This window comes from Dermacentor albipictus, chromosome 1 (genome assembly GCF_038994185.2).
Source record: "Dermacentor albipictus isolate Rhodes 1998 colony chromosome 1, USDA_Dalb.pri_finalv2, whole genome shotgun sequence".
Taxonomy (NCBI): Eukaryota; Metazoa; Arthropoda; class Arachnida; order Ixodida; family Ixodidae; genus Dermacentor; species Dermacentor albipictus.
The window spans coordinates 419,586,071-419,612,277 of NC_091821.1; the positions used below are offsets into that span (position 1 = coordinate 419,586,071).

The following is a 26,207-nucleotide window of genomic DNA, read 5'->3' on the forward strand; positions in this document are numbered from 1 at the left end:
CCGTGTATGCAGCCGGGCTCCCCTCCCGTGCTTCCTTGTGGAGACGCTGCTCCATCTAGTGACGCCGCCGCTAAATCTGCGCTTGGCACATGCGTGAATATATATTGAGAGAAGCTTGTCAGCATATGTATGGTGCAGTTTCGGCTTTGCCAATCACCGTAGAAATTTAGGGAACTTTTTTTTCTGTCTGTCATTGAAGAGTGACACGTACTCAGTGGCACATACTCTGTGACCCAAGTACGCTCGATGGTTGGCTTTTGAACCCAGTTCCTTTAGCGCAGCAGTTTGATGACTTGCCCATTTGACCATGGACTATCCAGTGACCCAAACTGGCGTGGGTCGGGGAATACGGTGACAGATAGATAGATAGATAGATAGATAGATAGATAGATAGATAGATAGATAGATAGATAGATAGATAGATAGATAGATAGATAGATAGATAGATAGATAGATAGATAGATAGATAGATAGATAGATAGATAGATAGATAGATAGATAGATAGATAGATAGATTGGCTTCAAATTAAGATGCTGTACTACGAAAATGTAGGCATGGATTAAGGTACAGAGATTGCTTCAAGCCCGTACCACGAGAAGAGTAAAACGCACTCGTGAAAAAAATTTCAAGAAGGTAACCTGTCTGCGAGCTTTTACAACTTCTTTAATTTCAACTCTGATCATCATTGCGTTCGCACATTTACAACAGAGCTTAACGTCCTCTTCTTATATTTTCGTCTCGAGGTCCCGCGTTTGTCGCGCCACATCACGCAACGTAAATTTGTCGATGGCACATTGCGCAGCACTGAAAACGTTTTCCAAGAGAATGCGGCACTTTAGGTATAACAATTAAGTGACCGTTAAAATAGATTATGTACAAAAGAACATGTCCGACGCAATTGCTGAGCTTAATGTTGAGCAACAAAACACTCACGGCGGCGATCTCTGACATCAGTGAAAGGCTTGAAAAAAGTTCAGCACCAGACAGTGAACATCGATCACTGGCCGAGCGAAGCGAACGAGTTACCAGAAACAGTGGACAATTTTGCTAAATTGTCACTTGGCCTACGTTTAAGGCTTGATGATGCGGAAGACCGCTACCGCCGCGGGAATTTCGTGTTCTGTGGAATACGGCACGCCACCTCAGAGAAACATCTTAACGAAAAAGTGCGCGATAAAACGTAGACGAGAAAGAGAGAAAGGACAAACACGGGCACTCTCTTTCTCGTCTACGTCTTTATCGCGCAATTTTTTGTTAAGGTGGAACCACACCAACTCGCCCAGCCCTCAGTTTTGATGAACCTTTAAGAACCCCTCGCAGTCTGAGAAGAAAGTGATTGAAATGATTAAACATACGCTAAATCTCAATATAATCAACGACAGCATCGCAGGAGCGCCCAGGACAGGACGTTCTTGCGCTACAAATAATTGCCCCTTGATTATTAAGTTCTCCGTCTATAAAACAAAGGAACAAATCCTTCTAAAACGTTCGTAGATCAAAGAAAATTGTGTGACTATGAGTTAGGATTTCTGCCCTGTAACACGTCATGCTAGGAAAAAAAAAGGCTGGTTGAATTCGGCAGAAGGCTTCAAGTTCCTCTTTTTCAGTTGCGCTATATAAAGCTTTTTTTTTGGAGGTAAATCTCATTATTACAACGGGGATGATGATTCTGTTTTTGAAATTGGCTCGTCACGTAACCGTGAAAGCGAACTCTTTCCGTTCGACCTGGACGTGTGGTATAGGCAAAAGAACTGTGGGGCTGTGGCTGAAAGAAAGCGTACAAGACTGGCTTAGCTGAGCTATTTACTAACATACTTAGTTTAATGTCCAAAGGAGACGTATTATATAGTCTAGCTGATGACTGTGATACTGATATGATAGCCGTTACTGAAAGGTGTCCGTGGAGGTGTTCTATACAGAATCGCTGTGCTGCCAAAAAGAAAAAAATATTAACTCTGTCGCTGTGACCGCACTAATTCCATTGGTGGCGGTGTACTGCTTGCAATTAATGATAACTTCAGTTCTTCTTGTGTGGCTATTACTAGCGATCTGAAAGCAGTGTGGTGTTGTTTGAGTACTAACTTTAAAAAAAAAGATGTTTATCGGTGTTTGGTACCGCTCGCCATCAAAGTCATGTCAAATTCTTCATGACTGTTTAAACCGAATTACTGTGGGGTATCCTCGTGCTGAAATTCTTCTTATTGGTAATTTTAACTTTCCGAATGTTGTTTGGTCTAGGATATAGCCATTTTCAAATCCCTCATCAACCGAGTCTAATAATTTTATCACTCTTTGCGCCGATATCACTCGATCGCAGATAGTTGTATTATCCACACGTGTCTGCCAGAGCTCATCGTCTTTTTATACCTTGTTCGGACGTCAGTAAATGGAACCGTCCCTGCAGTCAACCAATTACCCGGCCTGGGCGACCATGACATCTTGACTTTCAATTTAGTTATAACACAATTGAAAACGTGCAAGCGGTTCAAAACTATTAGAGCTTACGGAAGCGCTATCTGTGATGCTGTTAATCGACAACGTACTTCATTTCTTGATGTTTTTCTACCAGGTCTGTTCCAGCAATAAGTACAGAGAAATTGGGATGTGTTTGCGCCGACAGTTTCCAACCTAATTCAGAAATATATACCTATTGGACGAATATATTCTCAAATAACAATTCACATTCCTACAATAGGTACACAAACCGACCTGCTAACAAAAAGAACCGTTTTCTTTTTTTTTTAGGTAAAAATATCTCAGAAGTTTCTCAATGGTTATCATACAAAACAGTCACTCCAAACAATCACTTCAACGTACTCTTCAACTTTTAACTGTAGTAAATTTTCATTCTTCATCACTGCACTTTCAAACACGCTAAAAATTAATCTGGAAAGCTCTTGGAACATGGTAAAAAAAAAACAATGACCCCAAGTTAGCTTTATCCTATCCATCTGATGATCCGGTGCCGACACCTCTACCTGCCTGTGTATTGAGTGATGTTTTCGTTCGGTCATTTTCATCTGCAACACCGTATCACATACTTAACCTTCCACAGTTCAACTACTTTCCCATGGATCCGATAGTTCTTATTCGGTAGAAATCGTAACACTGATCAACAAACTAAAACTAAATTTCGCTTGTGGGGTAGATGAGATGAACAGGAAATTCCTAAAAAAAAAACACAGAGTCCTGCCCAGTTATTCAAGAGTCTCTTTGTTCGCAATCGTAAGACTGAGGTTCCTTACCTGATTAATACTAAAAGATAAGTAAAATCGCGCAAATATTCATATCACGACAAACTAGTAACCCGTTAAGCTTTCGGCCTATTTCAATTACGTCAGTTCCATGTAAAATTTTTGAGGGTATCATTTTTGCACATCTTGTCATTTTTCAAGAAGATAGCCGTTTTTTTCTCTACCTCGCAACATGTCTTCCGCAAGTTTTTCTCGGGCGAAACTTATCACTTTCACAAATGACCTACAGGTCTATATCGGCTGTGGCGTTATTGTGGGTTGCATCCTTTCAGATTTTTTCCAGGACTATTGGTAAAGTTATACACTTCTGCAGTTACATAAACATAAACTAATTGCGTTGGGTGTTGACCAGCAAGTACTACTTGATCGGATCCGTGAATTTCTTTCCTGTCTGTCTGAAAAACATTAATTTAGATAGGTTTTGCATCAACACTAGGTGGGCTCCCCCTTACGGGAGCCCATTGGCGTCGGCCGCCGCCCGGGCCCGCTCGACCAAGGCCCGTTGGGCCGTCAGGTCAGAGAGGGCTGCCTCCCAGTCCTCCCGTGAAGGGTTGGGTAGGGGGGTTAGATTTGAGGTTTTTTGACATGCCCATACCATGTGGAAAAAATTGGAGGACGCTTAAGCTTTGCCTTCAAGAGTGGAACGCGACAGCGTTCCCGTCGACCCGCCAAGGGGTGTAAGACAGTGGGCTACAGGGCAGCCATCACTTACGAGGCGCCCCGCATCGGACGCGGTGAGTGCCGAGCCATATGGTCGAGCAACGCGGCGTTCGGCGCAGCGACGAAACGTGCGCCTGAGCAAGCGGAACGAACCGAAGAACTCGGTATCTCGGAGGGGGAAATGATGCACGCCAGCCAAACGTCGTGATCGGCACGGGCAGAGAGATAGACAGATAGCGATCCAAAGAAAGGAAGGGCGCTTGATTCTGCAGAGGGAGCAAGGCGAAGCGTTGTCAGGGGAGAGGGAGTCGGGGCCGCGAACCGCCTCGCACCGGTCCTCGCAGCTCCAATGCGCGCGTGGCGCGCCATCTGTCGGGACAGCGCCGTACATGGAGAGGAGGGGGTCTTCTGTGTTTGCCGCAAGATGGCTCTGCGTGTGCGGAAAGCGCAGAAGAAATGCAGCGGAAACGCACTTCGCTACTCGTGTAATTGCGACTTCTGTAAGTTATGCTATGTTCAGACTACGTTCGTAAGGCGCCGATTTTTTGTAACATACGTAAGCGGAAGCGCAACAAGCGTATGCGTCTAGTTCAGACTGCGAACGTAAAGGTACCAACGTGCGCAATTCTCGCAAAAATCGTGGGTGAGAGTGTTAAAGGGTCGGCAACATTTACGACTGTTATGTTACTACCATTGCGACACAGCCAATGACCGATAAGCTTTCGGCTTTCAACAACCGGTGACGACACTTCCGTCCTCCCGTCTGCAGACAGCTCCGGGCGCGGGAAGGGCCATTCCGCCATTCCGTGCGCACGATTGGCTGTGTTCGTGAAAATTTTTGCAGTGCGCCTTGCGAGACTGTTTTCAGTTCATCTGGTTTATCCGCCGAGGAAATCGATGGCCGCAGATGCGTGCTCCGAACTTCGATGAGTTGTCCCATTAGGTTTTCAAGGAAGCGGAACTGCTGGGGCGACATGCGCATGATGTTATGAAACATCGCAGCGTCACCAACTCGGAGCTTGGCGAAAAGGTTGTGAAAATCGCCGTCCACGGCCCTGTCGAGAAATACTTGCCGCACCCAAACCCTTCTGCGTCGCCTTCGTTGTCTTTGGGCGATTGAATACATGACTATAAGTTTGTTTTGAGCGTGAATTTCTTCGATCTCGGCCAGCGCTCGCATGTTGGCAGGAGCCATATTGGACCGCTGGTGACGTCGATTCTGCAGCTCCAAATTTGATTGGCCTGTTGTAAAAGCCGTAATTTAAGCAGCAGTAAATGTGAACAAAGGTGCCGGCTTAACTGCCGTAACGTTTTTTACAGCCGTTACGTTCGATACGCCAAAAGAGCTGTTACGCGCGTTACGACCGTAGTGTGAACATGTTCATAATTACCGATATACACCGCAGTATAACTTTCCACGGTTCGTTTCGAAGGCAACACCGCATTCACTAGAGGCGCGTTTGTACCGCTTGGAAGCATCGAACTCGTGGCTGAGTGGACAATAAATAAATAAAAAAAAACTAGTGGCTGAGTGGTAGCGTCTCCGTCTCACACTCCGGAGACCCTGGTTCGATTCCCACCCAGCACATCTTGGAAGTTGCTTTTTATTTATGATGTGCCTGCCGTGATTTATCGCTCACGGTCAACGCCGCGGACGCCGACACCGACGCCGACGACACCGGCTTTTCTGCGACACGAGCTCCTTAACGCTATCGCGTTAAAATGTCTGAGGACTTTTCCCCACAGTGCGGGCGCTCCCCCGTGCAAGCGGGGTCAAAGTATTTTAAGGCTGCCGGGCACAGCAGAGTTTTGGTATAAAGGCGAAGGAGAATACGCTCCTCCGCCTTTGTGAGGCCCTTGCAGGGCTTGGGATAGATGGCATGGACAGATTGGTAGAGCTGAACGATCTCTTTGAAAATATAGGCGGGATTGGGTTCGGGGTCCGGATCGGTGGGGGACGAAGGAGATGCCCGGAAAGTGAGCGCGCGGGCGACGGCATCGGCCGTTTCGTTTCCTTCGAGGCCCGTGTGAGCGGGAGTCCAGATAATCGTACGGTGCGAGGGGGCACCGAGATAGTCGTTGTTTTGCAAAATTTTGTAGGCAAAGTACGGTATGTGCTCCTGCTCAATATTGCGGCAAGCACCCCTCGAGTCGGTGATGATGACCCTTGAGTGTTGATCTGCGGCGGCTAGCGCGATGGCAACCACCTCCGCGTGTGTAATGTTGTGTGCACGGAAAGTGAGTCCATTTACTGCTGTGTTTTGGTGGACGACTGCGGCCGTGTACCAACCCCCATGGTACGGGCAGGAGGCGTCCACGTAGAAGACTCCGTGTTTGTGTCCGTAGTGGCGAGCCATGGCTTCCGCCCGCGCGAGGCGTCTGCCGCTATGGTCCACTCGTGTCATGTTGACCGGAAGAGGGCGCACGTGCAGGGCATACCTCCACTGTGATGGAATATGTACGTGCTCTTCCGTATGTATTGAATGATGGATGTGTAGTCGGGCAAGGAGGCGGCGACCCGACGGCGTTTTAGAGAGTCTCGTGTATTGGTTCATCAAGTGTGCCTCTCGCAGCTCTGCCGTGTCCAGTATGTTACAGGTAACGGGTCTGACGCTCCTCCATATCCAGTCAGTGCTGGTGTACCTCAAATGATCATCCCTTGGCCCCCTTCTATTTCTCATTTGTATTGACGACTTGCCTAATAACATTTCTGCCTGAATTTGTTTCTGTGCAAACGACTGTATCCTTTACCGGAAAATAACTAACGATTTGGACGTGGCATTTTTTCAGAACGATCTAGATAAAATAACAGAGTGATGCCGGCCGCACGTTGCACGTGGCAGTAAATATTGCAAAACGCAAAATCATGCGCGTAACTAGGCGTGATAGTGTCTCTCCGCTCTATGTTCTTAACAGTAGTTTGTTGCAAACCACAGCATCCTGTCGCTACCTTGGTGTTTGTATATGTAGTGACCTGTTATAAAACACCTTGTCCATCACGTAATAGCTAAAGCGTATCAAACCTTAGGCGACTTGTGAAGAAGCGTCTGTCTTGCCCCACTGTTAAAACTGTTACGTTATACTACCCACGTTCGGCCCCAGATGGAATACGTCTCGCCTGTGTGGGACCCGCATAACATTGCACTAATACAGGCTATAGAGGCAGCACAATATCGTTCCACTCGTTTTATTTTCACTAGCTATAATCGCTTTGCTAGCGTCACAGAAATGAAAGCTACTCTTAATCTTCCCTCCCTAGCCAGCCATAGGAGGCTATCATGCATTTGTCTTTTTCACAAAGTGTATTTTCGCAGCCCCACTCATCCTTGCTTGCTTATACTTCCAGTCGTACGTCGTAGCGTAAAACCGTATGCGGAAAACTTTAAACCGACTGGATTCAAGACTGTTCTCCGAGTCAAAGATGCTCGGACCGTGGCCACACCCCCTAATGGCACGAAAAGTGATTCGTGCACTAGTACACTATACTTGAAGTGCAACGGCTTAAAAGACCGTTTATTGTATCCATGCGCATCCTCCCACACGCACTCCAATGCTTCTCTCTCCCTCTTTTCATCTTCCTATTCCCCTTTCCCCCACCCCCAGTGTAGGGTAGAAAGCCGGCTGCTCGTTTTGTTGACTTCCCTGCCTTTCCTGTCCTTGCTATCTCTTTCTGTACTTCCAGTACAATTTCGCTCACACCGGCTTCGATCATTCCCATAAGGTTAGCATACCATGTATTTCAACCACTGCAGGCTCACAATCATTTGTTCCCAGAACCACAAAAGACTGGAATCACTTACCTGCCTCCATAACGGATAGAACTGATCCTAGTGCTTTTAAAAATGCGCTAGCAAGCCTGTTGTAAGAATACCGAGCAATTGTTTTTGTTTATTGTGATAGCGATTACACCGACACTCCAGACGCATTTCTGCCGTCGCCGCCGCCGTAAGGTTCCGTATAAAGTCTAAGGGCGATAAAGTACTCGCGTGCACCGCGTACCTTACGTGCAAGTGAAAGCATGCGCGGGCAAGCGTGCGCACGCAAGCGAGGAAAGCGGGAAGGAAGCGCGCCGTCTTCCGTCGCGGGCAAGGATCTGGTGGGGAGGGAAAGTGCGTTTTACTCCAGGCGGCCCAGGTGGCCGTACACGCCCGCCCAGGCCGCTGTGCCTTGAAAGCCATCTGCGACGAAGAGAGTCAGCCGCGCGCTGTGTATTCAGCATTGCCATTTGTTGGGCGTGTTGATAAGCAGACTTGGAAAGCATATTTAGCGCCAGCGAGCAAGGACAGAAGGAAGACGACACCACCATGCGCGAACTTCAACGACTTGATCTGCCGGAAACGCCCACCTGCGCATTCGCAGCTTAGTTCACATTGATGCGAGACGCAGCACGAAGGTCAATTCGCTCGCTGCTGCTACCGCGCTTCCTCACTGCAGCGTTTTGACGACGAGTTTCCGCGCTCATTTAGTGAGGTGAGTTCATGTGTGCTTGAGCACGCGTGACACCATGCTTGCTAATTTAGTTAGTTTGCCTAGGTTAGGTTAGTCCTAGTTTGTTAGTTTGCCTAGGTTAGTCCACCACTCGAGAAAAGTGGTGGACTTCCTGATTTCATCAATGGTTTCAGAAGAGGCCGATCATCCATTGACGGTGTGATCGACCTAGTATCTTCTGTTCAACAGGAAAAGAGACGCCGTCGTCTGGTATGCGCAATATTTCTGGACATCAAAAGTGCCTACGACAACGTCTTCCACCATTCGATTCTTCAGGCGCTTGAGGATATAGGTGTTGGTGGCCGGATGTATGCGTGGCTGCAGAGTTACCTCAGTGGCCGCACCATTTTCATGTCCACTTCGGATGGCGAGACTGATAGACATGAAGTTCGCAGGGGTGTTCCGCAGGGTGGTGTCCTTAGCCCAGTATTGTTCAATATGATACTGGTGGGCCTTGCAGACGAGCTACCTGAAACAGCGCGTATCAGTACGTACGCGGATGATATCTGTATTTGGTCATCTGGGGTCACACGTCCGCAAGTGCGTGCAAGGCTTCAACGGGCGGTTACCATAACGGCGAAGTACTTGCGCCGTAGAGGCCTGCAACTCTCAGCTACTAAGTGTGCAGTCATGGCATTTACGCGCAAATCGATGTCAAATTATCCAATCGTTGTCGACGGAACGGCGCTCCCTTTAGTCACCCACCACAGATTTCTTGGCGTGATAATAGACCGCAATCTTTCTTGGACCAAACATGTTACTGCGCTTAGGGCTAAACTGTCCAACTTCATACACGTTCTTCGTGTAATATCAGGACTGAGATGGGGGCCATCTGAGCGAAGTTTGCTCCAAGTGTACCAGGCACTTTTTGTGGGCTACATACGCTGCAGCATGCCTGTGTTATCTAACATGGGGTCATCTTGTATACGCACGCTGGAGAGCCTTCAGGCTCAAGCACTACGGATATGTCTTGGCTTGCCACGCTGCACGTCAACTAAGGGCACAATAGCGGAAGCACGGGCTTGTCCTATCGACATATACAGGTCTTGTGAACCCGTGCGAACCTATCTTCGCCTGCTAACCAGACACTCACGCCATCCACTGTCAACGCTTCCAAGCATCAACCTTGACTGTGCTTTTTCTAAAGCTATTGCATGTCACGCAAGCATTGTGCCTGCAAGATTCCAGGTAACCGACATCCCCGCGACACCTCCATGGACATTGCCAAGACCACTAGTGAGGCTTCAGATACCCGGAATTAGGAAGAAATCTCACGTTTCCTCCATTGGCTTGAAGCAGCTCACCCTGTCCCATATATTTACTTTATATAGTGGGACTGTAGAAGTATATACCGATGGTTCGGTCACGCCATCTGCCACAACGGCCGCATTTGTCATCCCACAATTTGGAATTACTCAACGATTTCGATTAGACCACAAATCGACATCTACGGCAGCGGAACTTGCGGGAATACGGGAGGCTGTCCGTTTTATGAGAACGCAGACACCCCATAAATGGACAATATTGTGCGATGCCAAATCAGCGCTACAGGCGCTAAAATACTTTTTAAATAAAGGACCATACTATCTGCTCGTGCTGGAAATCGTCGAACTTTATCACAGTGCCGAGTTAAGTGGCCACGTGATCACCTTTCAATGGGTGCCTAGCCATTGTGGTGTTTTTGGTAATGAACTCGCTGACAGTGAGGCAAGATCGGCCTCCCCTTCATGTGATGAAGTACGGATTGCCTACTCGCGACCTGACACCAACTCCATGATCAAGGCACTCATGCAGGACCTTACAAAGGCTTACAGAGCCCACTCTGATAACATTCACAGACGTTTACGTATGATTGACCCAGACGGTAAATTCTGTTTGCCCCCGAAGCTTACACGGAGCAAAACATCATTGCTACACAGGATTCGGCTCGGCGTTGCTTTCACCCGTCGCTACTCACACCTCATCGGCCAATCGAACAGCCCTGATTGTGTACACTGCCAGATGCCCGAAACACTGCAACACATACTGTGCGATTGCCCAGCATATATGCTGAAGCGAAGGACGTTAGAGAGTTTCCTAGCCAGCGTTGGCAGACAACTACTATCGGAGGAAGCTATTCTCGGTCCATGGCCTGACACTGCAATTTCAATGCGTGCCACAAAAGCATTGTTGAAGTTCCTGCAGGACACCAAGCTCGACGAGCGGCTCTAGCGAGGCAACTGTCTCATGTACATAAGCACTCACCACTTCTCTTATCATCATCATCCATCCCAATACTTTCACTCCCCTTCCCTCTTCCCCAGTGCAGAGTAGCAGACTAGAGCGCACTAGCTCAGGTCGACCTCTCTGTCTTTCCTATCAATAAATTCTATTCATTCATTCATTGCCTAGGTTTACAAGCTTATACGGCCGATCAAGCTACTATCATTGCTTAATTTTCTATCGTAATCGCTGCTTCGCCTTTCAGGCGGAATTGTGACCTTTTGTTTGTACTTCATTTTCACTAGAAATGCGTACCATGTACCGTACTATGGTTTTTCTTTTTCTGTATTTTTTTCAGTTGTCTTTTTGCTTATAGGCCCCTCCCCTCTGGAATGTATTTATACCCTGAGGTTGCTGCAAATAAATAAATAAACAAGCGAAAAACAACTGCTTCGATGCAGGAACGAAGCGAACTGAAACCATAAAAGGCGACGCGCGCCGCTTAGAAAAAAAAAAAAAAGATGGATGAGAAAAGGAGAGAGATACCAGAACCATACGAAGAACGAGTATAAGCGCGAACGGTCAGCGAACAGCTTAACGCTGAAACGCCTGACGGCAGCGCTGGCGCCTTGTTAAAGTTTTCCGGATCACTCCACAACAGCAGGATACCGCGAAAGAAAAAAGAATGAAGCGGGGGGAAGGTTCGTCCCGAGTAAGAAGGGTGATGCGGCCGGTACCTTTAGTTTGTGCGTTTGGGTATGTCCACGTTCTCCGCTCCAGCGAGCGGCGGCTTGCAGTGAATCCCGCCCATCGAACCGCTTTCTCGCTGCACACGCCTCGTACACGCTCGCGAACGTCAAAGCCAGGTTGACACAAGCGCGCTGCTACGGTGCGTACATGCGAGAGCACTATAGTTTCGAAATATATTGGTGTCTACGTAAAAGAAACGATTCACGTAAATACGACGAAGTCGAGCTTACGCACGCAGCTTTTCACCCTCTGTTACGTTGAAATCGCCGAGCAGATCGCGCGATTCTATCGCGTTGAGCACTTATCGTCCGCTTAAAACGTGTGGCACGAGTCCTAGAGGCGCGTCACTCGGCTTTCGATGTTGACTCATGCGCGCGAGCCTCGTATAGGGACAGCCCGTTGAAGCCGCTTTCGCGCATAGATGCGTGTGCATGTTCAAGTTTGCCAAGAGAGAACGCAATATAAGGTCTTACGGGGGACTGGAGCGGGAAGGCGGAAGCCGAGATGAAGTGGAAAGTGGCGCCGAGCCGGAAAAGCGGAGGTTCCGAAGGGTCACGCAGTTTTCAGACCCTCTAGTCGCGAATACACGGCGAAGACATGTTATAGCAGTGACTCTCGTTACGGTTTGAGCCATGTTTGTGGAGCATCTGTTGTGCCTAACAACCCAGTTTACTGGTATTCCAAGAAAAGACTGGTATGCGAATTTGCTTTGGGGCGACTGAAGGATTAAAACGCGTGCAACGCTCGAGTCGCTGTTGCACTTAGCTTGTCCTTTTCTTTCTTCTTTCTGACGGCCATAAATAGATGTGGCTGTTTTCACAAAGTAGCGACAAGTCACAAACGCTGTTCAAGAGGCAAGCAGCGATTTCATGGCGTAGCACTAAGCCTAGCGCCGAGGAAAACTGATCGTGGTTTTTCGTCGGTCGTCGATCTTAGGCCGAGCAGGACGCCGCTATTAGCTGCTCGCAACAGGTATACGCAACTTGTTTGTGCTTCTGCTGCCAAGTGCGCATAAGCTACAATACTGATGTGTCGAATGTGTTTAGGTGCAACACGTGGAATATGAGGACGAATACGCTCGCCGGGAAGGTAAAGCAAAGCTTCGATATCCCCACGCAGTTGTTATTTTCTTTTTATGACACAATTTACCCTGTGCAGGGAGCGAATGCGTTCTGAGGTACACAACTCGACATGTCATGACTATAAGACGTTAGCTTTTCCACGATGCTCTAAGGTCCACCCTGATATCTAACTTAGAACAACGACAGCTGCTAGTAGTTGGTTAAATTCTGGGCGCACCATGTTCAATCGTCGAAGTCTTGATGTGAAGCAGAAAAAAAAAAGAATAACGTAAAGTCTTCAGGTATTCCGGAACTCATCCTCTCGACACTGAAGCTGGAACTGACCTTTGACTGCTTTATTAATGCAGAACCAGTTAAAAGCCGCGAAACTATAGGTCTGCTGTGTCCTTCTGTACGTCCTTTCCTTTAGGCTGTCGTCATCCCACTATGGTGACATCGCGATCAGCTCAACTTCTCTGTCTCAGCTTGAAACACGTAATATGACGAAAAAAAAGAAGCTTTGCACAACACCACCACGGAGAATCGATTAAAATTATGCCCCTGCAGCAATGCGCATTTGAAATACGGACGCGCTCTAACCACTGCGCTCTTTTGACACCTTTTGCCATTAGGCAATTTGTGCAGGATTTCGTGTTGCGCGCAGACTCTGAGAAGGGTGATGGCGCTTGTACACGTGTCTTGGAGGCCACAGCAGGAAAAAATGTAGCGGAAGCAGACGACATTGTCTTCACTGCGCAATAAACAAAATGTTTTTCGACTAGGTGGCGGTGTCTGTGGCGAGAGCCTGCGCTGCTGTAGCAATAAATCAGTTCAGAACTGCTGAAGTCAGTTAAATTCGGAGATCTTTTTTTTCTTTGTTCGTAAAAGGTAACAGGTAACATTACACGTAACAGTGCACACAGACACTGAACAATAATTAATTAATTATGGGGTTTTACGTGCCAAAACCACTTTCTGATTATGAGGCACGCCGTAGTGGGGGACACCGGAAATTTCGACCACCTGGTGTTCTTTAACGTGCACTTAAATCTAAGTACACGGGTGTTTTCGCATTTCGCCCCCATCGGAATGCGGCCGCCGTGGCCGGGATTCAATCCCGCGACCTCGTGCGACACTGAACAACAGCGGCATGCTGCGCTAAGCCGGCCCTCATAACCCACTCCGCAGTTTCTGTACGTAACATATAGCAAAACGGACGCCAGGTTACTGTACGCAAGATTGTCCGTAATGTTCAATGCACAAGTGCGTGGTGTCCTTCCGAGGTCACTATACTGACCATACTCCATGCATCTCCCGAAGTGACAACGAATGATCGTCCAGCGCCCAAAGTTTGTCGCGTATACCTGTTGCTTTCGCTGCGCCTGTAGGGGGCAGTCCAGCAACGCGTGGGTTATGTCCTCGTGCGCTGCTCCAGAGGACGTGCGTTAAGTGTCAAGACGACGGCACTTTCACGACGAACGGAGAGGAGCAGAAGCTGGCGACTTTCCGAGCAGTGGGTGTGCGATCAGCGATACCGGCGGCGGACCGCACTGAGCGCAGAGTGAACGCGCACAATGCGGACGACGCGTGCGGCAGACTTGACCCGAACGACGAGTGGCGAGCCTCGGAGGTGAACGTGCAAAGCGAGCAAGGCATCGAAAGCGTTATTGCTATCGCTTTGATTTGCTGTGGCTCATACGATAAGGCTAACCGCGGCTCTACGACAAACAAATGGAGAATACGGGTATTGGAGCGCAATTTAGAAGTGTCGTACACTGTGCCAAGGTGTTCATGTGCTTGTGAATGCGTGTGTGTGTTGCAGTTACTAATAATGCCGAGGTCAATCTGTTAAATACTCAGCTCGCGCTCAGATCATAATGACCACCATTTTGACAGCACTGAGGGCAGTTTCTGACACGCCGTTGTTAATTTTCAGCGCTTGATACCACGTGCATCGCATAATGCTGTCAGCGCTGCGAGTGCGGCGCAAACTACACAATTACACCGACTAATTTGACAGCGACGGCAGGTGCACAGTGCAAAGCAGCATCAGCTATTCGGAATCTCCGTCTATTGCCGTAGACTCCTTAGACAGTCATTCCTTGCCAGTCTGAACCACTAGGGCATGCCGAACAGCTGGAGCACCATTTTAGTCATTTAGTTCTTGTTTAAGCCCTTCCAGGCGGATTTCGAAGTTTAACGGTGCGTTCTCGTCAGGCTGTTGTTCTTGCGGCTCTTAGCCAACCTATGCCTCAGAAAGCCGCTCAACTACGCAGCCTGAACGGTCTTAATTCCATGCTGCGTCCTGAGGGTAAAATGTGTTACCAAACTCCCTTGAGTATTAAACCTACGCTAACATGTGACGGCATTTTTTTATAACAAGCAAGCAAGCGCTGCTTGCGACAGACACGATGTGAGGCCTAAAGCTGTACCTGAAAGTTGAGAACAAACAAACAGGCGCCACCAAATTCTACTGGCTATTACGAGGAAGACCGCTCCTTCGTTCCATACCACGAGACTATAACCTTGCATGCAATGCTTCAAACGTTATGGAGAGGGGCTATAATGAGAAGCAGGGCAAATCCTTCGCAGTCCTTCATATTTAGAAAAGCAGCAACACGTAAACTAAACTAGAACAGAAATAAAGTTAAGCGAAACGTGGGCAGCTTCGGCGAAAAAAGAACTGTAGGAGGATCGAAGAAACCATACTGGAAGGCTGCGAAAACCAGGGAGGGTAGAGGGGGGGTCTTGCGCTGGGAGGACACGCCACGTTCGCGTCACATCGAAGCCCGACTTTTCGGGGCCAAAGTAACGGCATTCCGAGCACCTGCTCTTGATGCTGATCCGACGGCGTTCGCCCTGCTCCGGAGGGGGGCCCGGCAAACGCATTTGCGGCCCGGATCGGCCTCGCGCGACGCAACGCACCACCAAGAGGCAGCGAAACGCCAAAGGGGTCTGACACGAGCAACAACAGCAACAACAAACGCTGCCGCCAACCCGAAAACGGGCCGTGGAAGGGGCCAAGGCATCGGCGAACGAGGACGCAAGAAATGTAGTAAAAGAAAAAAAGAGCCGAGGGGGGAGGAGAGGGGCTGTTGGAAAAAGGGAGTGACTGCAACTGCAGCTCTGCACGGGCAACACGCGGCCCTAGCTGGCTGCGAGTGACGGTAATCTCCTGATCCGCGTTTCTTCGAAGGCGGGCAGCCAGCCATCGGCCGCTTTGTCGAGCCGCTGCTGTTGTTGCTGTTCGTCCTGATCGAAGGTTTGGAAACCGCGCCGCCGTCGCTCCTTCTGTCCCTATTAGTGACGCTGCTGGCGCTACGCCGATGTCGGCTTCGCAGCAGCGGTTCTGCCTGGCCCGATAGCTGCACGCAGTTTTGCGTTCCCTTTATGGACAGCTCGCGAGCACGAGACCAGGGTAGCATGTCCATCGCCTGTAATGCGGCCGCCTCGCAGAACGTATTCCCGACATATTTTGGCGCCCCACGGTGGTGTACGCATCGCAATTGCGACTGAAATTCGTTTCTGCGAGTCCGCTCTTCAGAGGAAAATCACAAATGAGCTGATCCAGTCTAGACTACTCCATATGCACCGCGTGGGTTGAAAACACGTTGTAAATACGTTCGATACGATTGCTCCCGTTGACGCACGTCGACCGGGGTTAGGCTCAAACGAACTTGTGCCTTCGATATTCCATCTCGTAGAGCACGCGGGTAGCCACTGTGAGAAGTATCCATAAGACCGGGGATGTTTTCTTTAGGTGGAGAGGTAGTTATAAGAAAAGAAAGACAGTGTTTGTAACCAGAAGCGCGTCCTGTCTGCTACCCCTCATACTCAGGAGCAGACAGATCAAATGTTTTATTAGCAGGAGAAAATAGGTAAACCGATAAAGAGAGAACAAAGCCAGAAAAGAGCACTGGCTACACGCACACGCGATGATGCGCTTAAGCATTGTATAACTGATGCGTACACTTGTCCACCTGCAGAAGCTGCGCAGTCTTGTTTTCCGGCGAAAAGCGACGGCTAAGGGACGGCGAAGGAGAGCGGCGGCGAGTCGGGGAACAAGATGGACGGCGACGCGGCTGATGCGACTGGGTGGAGCGGGTACCTCCCTCACTTACGTTGGGTGCGGGGAATTCGGTGCGCGGCGGATAGCGGCTTGCGGTACGGAAGGGACCAGAGTAGGCGAGAGATGTGCTATGGAACTGGAGAGAGCCACTGGCTGCGGCAATAGCGAACAGTGTGTCCAGCTCGGCTGCAGCGTAAATAGATAGGTTTATCATCGGTTGTTCTCCCTTACGACGGGTTTCTGGATTTCTGGGACGACGAAGAGCGTACGGTGTGCGACGAACGAGGCCTGTCTACAGAGACCAGGGCAGCCTCAGGTGTTATCATGGCGCATACAGTAGAGCAGAGGCTACGGTTCGCAAATTCCTGGTGAACAACGGCCTGCATCGGTGAAACAGCCGACGTCCGTGTGTCGGATACAGTGTGCTTACAAGAAGCCGGATAGGGGGCTTCGAGTGCCCGGCGGAACATGCGCGTCACGTCGTCTGATGTGGATGGTTGACAAGGGGTTGCCGGTCAGGGCGACTTTGCAGCGGCATTCGGCAGACGCTTGATCTGAGGCGACATGCACCGGCATTTCGATTGCTGTAGACGACGCCACTTTTTGATCACACTGTCAGCGAGAGTCACGTTGGTGAAGACAAGCAGAAACGCGTCGTCAGCGATACCTTACAAAAGGTGGGCGATCTTGTCAGCCTCTGACATCTTCTGGTCAGATTGTAGACATAAGGCCAGCACGTCCTGTATCTACAAGTGAGGCTCAATTGGCGCCTGGGTACGTACCGCCAGTTGTTTCTTGGCGGCAAGCTGTCGACCAAACGGGTTGCCGAAAAGGTCATGGGGCTGCTGCTTGAACGTTTCCCAACTGGTGAGATCGTCCTCGTGGTCCTGAAACCGGACGCATGAGGTGCCACTGAGGTAAAATATTACGTTTGCCAGCATTATTGTTGGATCCCAGCCATTGCGTGCTCACTCGCTCGTACATGCTGAGCCACTCATGAATGTCAACGCTGTTCACCCCGCAAAAGGTCCCGGTATCGCGGGGCTGTGCAAGGGCGATAAACTGAGTGGTGTCCACAGGCGTAGCTAGCGGTGACGTGTCCTCACCTGGTGGCATGGCGGTACATTCCAGGTGGCGTCAGCTACGAAGCTCCGTCGTCAAAAGAAGTACCCATCACCTCCGCCAAATAAACGTTACATGAAAGCACAGTAGGTGAACTATTTACAAGGTGTATTTACAAGGGTCGCAAGAACTGGCCAACATGGAAGCCAGCAAACGTCAAGCAAGGCACATCATCTTCATCAGATCAGCAGTGGGCGCTTATGGATACGTGCCGCTAAATCCAAGGGTCGACATCATTGTCTTCGAGTAACACGTAGCAATATTTTAAGCCTCCGACACCACGACGACAGCTACCTCCAGCTACCACATCCAGACCAATGGCATCCCAAGGAGGTTTCATCGAACGCTCTGTGAGCTGCCGACGACTCACAATTAACCTGACCACCGAAAGCAGAATTAAGTTATTCCCTGTGTTGCTTTTGCATGTAACGCAGGTGTTCCACAAACAACCGGCTACATTAAATGTTTCAGTATATGGCCTCCATACGACCAGTGCAGCACATGTTTCTTTGGTCTCTGCTGCCGTCAACCTTTCAACGTCCGTTTGAGAACAGTTGGTATCCCGTCTTCGCTGACATCGCTACACAACATGCTCGCATAAACACCGAAACTAACTATGAAGATCGCAGGAATCGTTGCGGTGCCGATCACAACGTCGTTTCTCTCCACCCTGGAGGCGTAATGTTGCTGTTTGTGCTCTTTGTTGCACTGTCTGTTAAGAGCTTCAGTCTCGGATTATTGGTTTCTACAGGGCATAAAAGTGAACTTCCGCGATGTTCTTCTGCCATGCACTATATGCGGTGTTACGCTTGTTTATGCATCCTTCGACCGCGGCTGCCTCTGGACCTTGATCGCGCATACGATATCTGGCTCAGATTTTTTTACTCGTCGTTCTAAGACGTACAGCTTATACTGTGGGCAGGGCGTTCTCTGTAGTGTACCGTCCACGCGGTACATTAGTGAAACCACTTCAACGCACCCTCTCTTCCCAGTCTGTGTACGAGAATGATTGAGCAAAGAATGCCACTGGAATCATTTCTCTATTTTTGTCGCTTCTACTTCTTGAAAGAACCAGCAGTTGTACTCCTTCCTGCCTATTTCATCTGTATCACAAGTGAAAGTAATTACCCAATTTCCTTTTTTTTTGAATGCTCGACTTTCCTCATGCTACTCAACGCACCAGCCTATTCTCCTCGTCCTCCCTCACTCAGGGTGGAGGAAAGTACGCCACGTGCACTTAAGCCCTGCTAAGGAGAGCAGTTGCTGTCCTGACAAAGGCAAGCTCCTTGTCAAAGCATTGGCGTCAACGGCATTACTTTGAGTGCTGTCGGTCACTTAAAGCCTGCACGTTTCTCGAAAATTCTGTGTTGCTTCTGCTTTTGTATATAACCATAACCATCGCTTAGTGTCGTAGTGTTCGGTGCGTAACGAGCATCGGAATAAAGCGTCGGCAACACTGTTTCTTCACGTATACCTTAGCATGCCAGGAACATCACTTTTTTTTTTTCACGAACGACTTCAGCTTACAGTTTCACCAACAAATTACGCTATGGCAAATACTTCAATCAGTTTCGACGATGACGTTGCGCACCATCCTTGTTCTTTCTTCTCAACTTCGCTTAATTAAGCGCTATTGTTTCAGTAACTGTATCAAACCAACTAGCACGAAATTCTGTACACTTCCTTTTTTTATTCACTTAGGTTGCCACGCGGTAAGGCGTTAGTATGTAACTAAATATAAGCATGTAGGTACGTTTCATAGAGATTCTACAATAGTGACTTATAAAATGAGTTCTCCCTAATCCATCGTTCATAGTGTTCAACTTAGGCACTGTTGAGTTTATACCTTCAAGTGCATCGGGTTCTTTCATGTGAGTTCATCTCGATCTACGTGAGATCGTTTTCGTCATTGTTTTTGTAAGCTGCATCGCACCGACCTTGTCTTTTTTCGATGTTCGCCTCGCTTGGCTGATATAGGGTCATAGTAAGTGTACTTCGGCCGTAATAACACGCTAGAGCTCCTCGAAATTTGTTAGGCGAAGTCCTTGGCTAGCTTAGTATTAGAGTAGTCTACAACATTAACGTAGCTATATATATATATATATATATATATATATATATATATATATATATATATATATATATATATATATATATATATATATATATATATATATATATATATATATATATATATATATTGAAATACCACGGTTAAGACGACGCTTTATTCCAAGAAGGAAAAATGGCGCCGACGCAAAACGAACACGAGCCGATGATTGATGATGACTTTGTACAGATGAAGATGAAGTCCGCATAAATGCTTACACTAATTTCCCCCGCGGACGGAAGCGGCCAGCCTGGCCGCACATTAGACGGTGGAACGGAGATGAAAGGGCTTCAGGCGAGAAACGTGCACGATCTCTGTTCCGCGGCAGCGTCGGTCGGTTGGTGTCTCAACAGGTGTAACGCGATAGTTCACCGGTGAGGTCTGCTCGATGACTTTGTAGGGGCCAAGATATCGAGACTCAAGCTTCTCACATAAACCGGGTGTTCGCGCAGGGGTCCATAGGAGCACATCGTCACCAGGGCGGTAGGAAACGACGCGATGAGAGGCATCGTACCGATGTTTGCGATCGTCTTGGCTGGCTGCAGTGTTCATACGGGCGCGACGACGACATTGGGCAAGACGAGACACAAACTGGTCGCAAATGAATGGTGAAGCGTTGACGGGGCCAGAGAAGAAAGAAACGTCGAGTGATGAGGTTGGGTGGCGGCCGTATACTAAGAAAAACGGAGAGTATCCGGTGGTCCGTTGAACAGACGTGTTGTACGCAAATGTTACAAATGGGAGAATCGCATCCCAGTTACGATGATCAGGTTGAATATACATGGATAGCATGTCACACAGCGTGCGATGAAATCGCTCTGTTAGGCCGTTGGTTTGAGGGTGGTAGCTAGACGTTGTCTTGTGCACGGTGTTGGACGCTTGCAGAACTTGATTAAGAGTGCTTGAAAGAAATGTCTTGCCTCGATCGCTCAAAAGAACGTGAGGCGCCCCATGACGTAAGTAGACAGACTGCAAGAAGAAGGCCGCTACTTCTGAGGCAGCTCCTGAGCGTATTGAGGCTGTTTCAGCGTACCGGGTCAAATGGTCAACAGCAGTGACGATCCATCGGTTGCCGTCTGGAGTAGGTGGGAGTGGCCCGAAAAGGTCAATGCCGACGACAGAGAAGGGTTGTGCTGGACAAGGAAGTGGTTGTAGGGTCCCGACCGGAGCAGTAGTAGGTCGCTTACGGTGTTGGCAAAGCGTGCACGAGGCAACATATCTAGCTATGCTCGTGAAAAGGCCTGGCCAATAGAATCGGCTGCGTATGCGCTCGTGTGTTTTGTTGTAACCCAAGTGGCCTGACGTAGGGTCATCGTGTGAGGCCTGCAGAACTGCAGCGCGAAGAGAGCGCGGTAGAACGGGAACCCATCGATGGCCTTCCGGGTGAAAAATGCTTACAATATATATATATATATATATATATATATATATATATATATATATATATATATATATATATATATATATATATATATATATATATATATATATATATATATATATATATATATATATATAACATTATAAGTCGGGTCAGTACCCTGTCCGCGTCACTGCATGTAATCGGGAGGGAGTTACTTTTTGCTAGATCCTTACTACAGTGCTGTATCGTAGAGCTAGCGCTTTACCAATGCCGTTTCAGGAATTTCAATACCTCTGAGAAGCTTTGCGAACGCTATCTAAACCGTGCAACTGCACGCTCGAATTAACCGGTGCGTGCGAAGCCTAACAAACGAAGGCAGCGATAGCGGTAACTCTACAGAGCTGTGGAGGGCTTGCCAATGGCACCCCGTCGAGCCGCAGGCAAACATTTCCGCCTTCGCGTTAGACCCAAGTTTGGACACCCACGTCTTCGTCTACGCTTCCCCTCCTTCGAGGATAGTTTCGGCTAAGGGAACAAATCGAAGCGCGCTCATTGCCCATTGAGAGGGCGCATAGAAATTCGCGAGCAGGCTAAAAGGCTCTCTAAATGCAAGAACGACCATTTGTGCGTGCACCTACATTGAATCGAGTATAGTGAACGAGAAGAAAGAAACCCCACCCCACCCATATAAAAAGAAAGGGGGGTGGGGTGGAACGAACGGGGGCAAAAAGAAACTCCTGAAACAAACGCATGTAGCCAGCTTCAACAGCACGAGTAACACAAAGCATTGAAACGCGTGAAACCCGAGCAGGGGAGACGCTGGCGAATAAAAAAAAAAAGCAAAATAAGGACGCCGGCGCACCGGAAAACGCCACACGCGCGGAGGGAAGCAGAGCAGTAACCTGTTGCTCAGAGTCCCGGCTCCCAGGAACAGGAAGGGAGGGGGTACCGATCTCAAATTCCGGAGAGCGAACAAGCGGGCACCACGCATCGGTGGGGCTGCCGAGCGCGAGAGCGCCTTTGTTCCACCAAGCAAGCAGCGGAGGCGGCGTCCTCTTCGGACCGTATCACGCGCGGGCGAGGCTTCTTCGCTTTCCAGCCTGTGCCGTTCTCCGTGCGTTCCCACCAGTCCCGCCTTCCCTTTCTCTCTTTCTCGAACCGCTGTTTTCGTTGAAAGAAAAGAAGAAAGCTCACCGTGCATTTAGGTGCCGCGCGCGTGCGTTTGGTGCCCGTTTCCATTGCGTTTCAACCTTATTTTGTCCGCCATACTTTCGTCGTCTCTCTTTTGTTGCTCTCAGTCGTGTTTCTCACTTCATTGCCGCATTCCTTCTCCGCGTTCTGCGTTGAAGCAGAACGCCCGCCGTGTGAGGCGCGGCTATATGCGGCACGAGCTGTCGAAGCGCGCGCATTGTTTCTTTCTTCGCGCGACGCAGGTTCCTTGCTCGTATATTTGCTGGCGATTTCCGGCACGCGCGCGTATTCGGTTTGTCAGGCTTCGCGCAGCGGCCGGAGATTTCAGCAGGCAGTACAGGTCTAGTTAGCCGCGTTCTCACTCTCTCTCTCTTCTTCAAATCCCTCTCACTCATTCGCTTGCGTGCCGTACACGCAACTGCGTGTCCAGCATTCTGGTTGTCGCCATAGCTGCTTAGCGAGAGTGCTGTGGGGGGTGACCGCTGAGCGCGCGCGACAAGTTGATGTCCCCAGCGCGCTTTTGAAGCGCCGGCGCGCGCGGATCGCAGCCCAGTGACAAAGAAGAGTTCGCGCATTCAGTGCCTCTTGATGCCGGCTCTCTGTACATGTGCTGCTGCTGTCGTCGTCGAAATATGCGCGAGAGAGCGGCGGCGCGCCCCTTTCATCTTTCTCCGCCCGCCCGCCTCATTTCCGATTAATAATATTTCGCCGCAAGCTCGCGACACTGTCAAAGTGGGTCGTTGAGAGGGTCGTTACGCGGACGTCGTTTGAATGCGATTGCCCCCGCTTACGCTCTTCTTTATTTTTTTACCCACTATTGTTTGTTTCGCTTCTTTTGCTTCTTTTTTACGTACACATCGACGGGGAGGTGTTCAACAAACCTGAAGAAGCACAATGTGTTCCGTGTTTTCCGCGCTGTTTATACATTTCTGTGCCATTTTCTCGGAAGATGGAACGTGTCAGGTTTCTTGTTGCCTTTCGTGAGCACAGGTTACTGGCAGCACATTCGTACGAGCGCCGGTGTTAGGGTTTAAATGGTCCTGATCAGGCCCCGCCTGTTCGTTCTTGGCTTACTCTTCATTTCATTTCATTTATTGATACTGTCAGTCCCGGAGGGACTATAATAGGAGTGGGAGAGGACAAATCTGAACATACTGCAAAGTACAAAATGCAAAGATGGGCAGACATTCAATTGAAAGTAAATGTTACGTGCGGACTTCTTGTACTTGTAATGACCAAAGCAGTAATTAGAGCAAGTTGATCTGTCACACACCGGACTAACATAATAGCGCTAAAGGGGCAAGGTGCGCACGCAATACGTGGTGATTATCGTGTCGTTAGACTCCGCTTGACGACGCTTACCGTTTGCACGAAAGCGTTCCCCGTTACACACACGACTGTCGGGCGCGGTGTTACTTGGCTGTGCAATTATCGGGCTAAGAAGTCGGGCTTCTCTCCACGAGACCTATTACCGTGAAGTATCCCGCCCACGTGAACGCTTCTATCGCGCCCCACGCTCGCTGATGCACTTGAGTGGCAACCACAATATGCACCGTCTTCGGAACACGTCATCAATTAACGCATGCGTTGGTGGGCGTGGCCTAGCGTGGTTCGCGTTCGCGATTGAAACGCGGTAATTCAGCCCTAGGCAGGCGAGGTTGTATCGATCACAAGCGATTGAAGCGGATAGAACTTGCTACGTGGTTGGCCGTAACAAGAGCGCGGGCACGGCACTGCGTTACATAAGACGCAGAATCACATATGCGCTGCGTCACTTATAGGACTTCGTTTGTAAATGTCCCGAAATAGGTTAACTGCGCTTGCCCATTTACGCGTCGTGAGGCAACTCGCAGGTTACCTTTTACAAGCAGTCCCTTAGAAGGTAATTAACGAAAGCAATTTACTTGAGGCTCAGTGTCTGCAGTAGTTCGTGCACCATAGGTGGCTCCGAGTTGTGTAATCGAAAAAAAAATTTACTTTCAATAGCAAAATATCCATAGTCATTGCACTAGTTCATGTAAGCTTTTTCTGAATTAAGTATCTCGTGTGTAGTATGCCTGATCAAGCAAAGCAAAAATACAAACACACACCCTCACCTTGGCCGTAACCTCGGTGGGTGTCCCAGCCGACTAATTCGCCGGACGCGAATCGTTCTGATTCAAAATAAAGTTTTCTCGCTCATATATCACACATATCACATATCATACATATACATATCACATATCATATCACATATATGGTACATATCACACATATATGTACCAGTATCTCGGAGGCAACAGCTCTTATTCTCCGAATGCACACCAGTTTGGTGGCACGCACAATATCGCGCTGCAGCGCGCACAAAGGCTTCACCAAAGCGCACAGTATACATCTACGCCTTGCCAAATCAAGTTATTCAACGTGCACTTGAAGCGGCGATTGATAAGTAAAAGCACGCACGCCTACGGTACCCTGCGAACGAGAGACATGAACCTACTATAAGGCAAGTCTGCTCCGTCGCAGTTTTGTTCGAAAAGTCCGTAGTTCTTTTCTGAATGCCGCTTGTTGGTGCACTGTGTTAAACCTTATTTTCCTGGATCATAAGGGCTATCCAATGGATCCAGATGACCCGATTACTTTCGTTTTAGGATATCCACACGTCGGAGCCTCTTCGCTTGTAGCAGTGACAACTAACTGTACAGCTAGCGATAACGTCAGTATATGAACTTATATAAACTTTTGCACCGGGAATGTTAAGCGCAGCATCTACCAATAAAAGGTTAACGGCAATTAATCAACTATCCGCCTTGCGAAATGTAGTGCTGAACATGTCTTCGAAAAATGACCGAGAATCGATTTTCACTTTATTCGTTGGTTCTGTTCCTTTTCCCCAGATTTCATATAAGAGAAAAGCGTGACGGCAGTGGTAGCTGAGTCGAAGACAAAGCTTACAGTGAGAGTTCAGTGGCGGGGGCCCGCGGCACTCGCAATTTCGGAAAATGTTTTCAGGAAATGCCGAGGATCCATATATTGCCTCCCCGCGTCCTCGTCCACGTGGGCCTTACTCCGGAGCGGTCGTACGCTTCGGCGACAATAGCAGCCAGCGACCGCGCGGCTTGCCCGGTCGTCGCACTTGAGAGGGTTGTTCCGACATGAAAGACAAAATAATAATAATAATAAAAAAGTATATAATGTGAGCGACCGAATAAACAAAATAAACCAGAGTGAAGCGCGGACAGCGGCGCACCAAGAACAGAGGGAGGCTGGGGGGACCGAATGAAATAAATGAGACAAGACGGGATGAAGCGGGAGGGGGCAGGAGGAAGGTATTGGGAGGGCTGGTGAACGCCGCGCGGGCGAGCTTTTCGATTGAGAAATATCGGCGGAAAGGTCGAGCTCATTTCACTTCGGACGGACCTGCGTTTCCGGAGCTCCCACCTGGCAGCCTTCTGTATCTCTCCTCCTCCGCCTTCTCCTCCTCGCCTCGCTTACTATAGCCCCGTGGGTGCCGCCACCCCTCGGTCTCCCTGAACTTTGTATTACAACGTTTCGGGGTCGCAGTCAAGCGCCGAGCGCCGTCGTCTCGCTGTTCGCAATATGAGTGCGCAATAACGTCGTCGATGGGGCAACAAGGCGATTCGGGGTTTGCAGAAAGAGATATATATATATACATATATAGATAGATATAGAAAACCCGGCAGCGAGATTGTCGCTTCTTGCTCCCAGTGGCCAGCGCCGTGGCGTCTCGCCGGTATTTCTCGGTAGTAGCGGAATTACGAGTTTACTGTGGCGAAATGGCAGCGCCTCGCGCCGCGTCAGGGCTTCGCATTTCGCTACACCAGCGCATCTCGCACGACGGAATGCGCCACGACACTAGGGTTCCCTTTATTTTGCAAGTATTTCCATTAGTCGTTGTGGCGCAACTGCTATCAGCTGACCGGCGCATATTTATGT

The 26,207-nt window shown here is 49.0% G+C and overlaps 1 protein-coding gene and 1 pseudogene across 3 annotated transcripts in view; one reads left to right on the plus strand and one right to left on the minus strand.

Annotated features, from left to right (window-relative positions):
* IA-2 (tyrosine phosphatase IA-2) overlaps nt 1-26,207 on the plus strand; it is a 663,183-nt gene that overhangs the window by 306,331 nt on the left and 330,645 nt on the right. The gene's annotated exons all lie outside the window — the stretch shown is intronic.
* On the minus strand, nt 3,704-6,320 carry LOC135900435 (uncharacterized; annotated as a pseudogene).